The following is a 2500-nucleotide window of genomic DNA, read 5'->3' as shown; positions in this document are numbered from 1 at the left end:
AAACGAAATTATCCCACTTGTGGCAACAACAACGCTGTAAAAAACAGCAGGCAACGATCCACAATAACCATGACTAGGACAGGCCAAAGCATTGTTTTCATCAGGGAGGTGACCTCAACCTGAATAATGCTATTCTTGGGCCTGGGAGGTGCCCTCAACCGACAGGCGCCCACTAATCTTCCAGCTCTCGACCAGACTTCCCACGACTACCGTATGACGACCCCCCCGGGGGAACTAGCCATTCCGGGCAAGGCGGTCAACGTACAAGAGGCCCCCCGGACAAATCAGTTGGGGATCCATCAATCAGGAATCCAACATCCTAGCCATCGCCTCAAATACACCTCGGCAGCCGCTTCTCGAAACCAAACCAGGAAAGCCAAGAATCAAGCCTTGGACGAGTAAAGCAACCCAGCACCCCAGCCACGCTTCGTTTGGATAAAAGGGACGTGTCGTTGCACCACAAAATTTCGTAAACCCACCATCGACCTTAAATCATGCCTAGAACGGACGAGCAAGCATGTCATGGCAGCCCACAGCCATGACAAGGGGGCAACCTTCCCTAAGGCATGCTTGCTCTCAACCCACTCCCCCCTATATATACATTCTGAACATTTAGCAAAGTGACAGGAACAGACATTAAATTTTTGAGGAATCATAATTTTTGAAGGCACCCATATGCTAGCCTTGGCCGAGTTTTGCATGCCTTGGCATGCCTTTGGCCGTGCCTTGGCCGAGTTTTGCATGCCTTGGCCGTGCCTTGGCCGAGTTTTGCATGCCTTGGCCGAGTTTTGCATGCCTTTGGCTTGCCCATGGGCGCCTTGGCATGCCTTTGGCTTGCCTTGGCCTGGCCATGGGCGTGCCTGGGCATGCCTTTGGCTTGCCCACGGGCGTGCCTTGGCATGCCTTTGGCTTGCCCATGGGCGCCTTGGCATGTCTTGGCCTGGCCATGGGCGTGCCTTGGCATGCCTTTGGCTTGCCCATGGGCGCCTTGGCATGCCCTGGACGTGCCTTTGGCTTGCCTTGGGATGCCTTAGGCTTGCCCATGGGCGCCTTGGCATGCCTTAGGCTTGCCTTTGGCTTGCCTTGGCTTGCCTTGGCCGTGCCTAGGCCGAGCCTTGCATGCCCAAGACGTGCCTTTGGCTTGCCCATGGGCGCCTTGGCATGCCTTGGCCTGGCCATGGGCGTGCCTTGGCATGCCTTTGGCTTGCCCATGGGCGCCTTGGTATGCCTTGAACGTGCCTTTGGCCTGCCTTGGCATGCCTTTGGCTTGCCTTGGCCTGGCCATGTGCGTGCCGGGGCATGCCTTGGCCGAGCCTTGCATGCCCAAGACGTGCCTTTGGCTTGCCTTGGCATGCCTTTGGCATGCCTTGGCCGTGCCTAGGCATGCCTTTGGCTTGCCCATGGGCGCATTGGCATGCCTTGGCCGTGCCTTTTGCTTGCCCATGGGCGCCTTGGCATGCCTTGGCCTGGCCATGGGCGTGCCTAGGCATGCCTTTGGCTTGCCTTGGCCGAGCTTTGGCATGCCTTGGACGTGCCTTGGCCTGGCCATGGGCGCCTTGGCATGCCGTTGGCTTGCCCATGGGCGTGCCTTGGCATGCCTTTGGCTTGCCCATGGGCGCCTTGGCATGCCTTGGGCTGGCCATGGGCGTGCCTTGGCAAGCCTTGGCCTGACCATGGGCGTGCCTTGGCATGCCCTAGACGTGCCTTTGGCTTGCCTTGGCCGTGCCTTTGGCTTGCTTTGGCCGTGCCTAGGCATGCCTTTGGCTTGCCCATGGGCGCCTTGGCATGCCTTGGCCTGGCCATGGGCGTGCAACTTTGGGGCAGTATACTCGGGTCGTTGTGCAAGAAACCAAGTCGTTGGGCAAGCTTCGTATGCAACATGGGGGAGGGGCTTTGGTTTCTCGTACGTTGAACCTCCATATTTTAGCTTGGTAGCCAACTTTGCCCAGGCATGGGCGCTCAACACCCACCCCTTCCCTATATATGCATTCTGAACAATTAGCATAGTGACAGGAACAGATATTAAATTTTTGAGGAATCATAATTTTTGAAAACCCTACCAAACGAGGTCGGATTGACACGAAATTTGGCGTGGGGCATCGGGACATTGAAATATGAGTTTCCCAAAAAAAAAATTTTGGTTTTCGGGTCGGGACGGGCCGCTTGGTGGGCCCGGTTGGTCCGTAAGGCCTTTGGTGGGGGCAAGGTGTCCAAACGGGGTTGGATCGACACGAGGCTCTGTGAGGGTACTCGTGACCATGAGATATGACTGTCCAAGAGAAATGAACCCCCTTTCGTGTCGTGAAGGGCCCGCGGGCCGGGCTTGGTGGGCCCGTGGGCCTGTTTTGGGCAACTCCGCTTTAATGACACGAGGCGTTGCGTCCGGGACATGAGAGGAAACTTTATGAGCGGTTTATGGGGTCGGGGTTGGTAACCTCATGTTTTCGGGTCAACACGTTGACCGTGTCGTGCTCGGGCCCTCGACGTCACCACAAGTTTC

This window comes from Bidens hawaiensis, unplaced genomic scaffold (genome assembly GCF_021521415.1).
Source record: "Bidens hawaiensis isolate Kalapana, Puna unplaced genomic scaffold, B.hawaiensis_p1.1 tig00111583_1, whole genome shotgun sequence".
In the NCBI taxonomy this organism is placed as follows: domain Eukaryota; kingdom Viridiplantae; phylum Streptophyta; class Magnoliopsida; order Asterales; family Asteraceae; genus Bidens; species Bidens hawaiensis.
Note: the sequence above shows the minus strand (reverse complement) of the source record.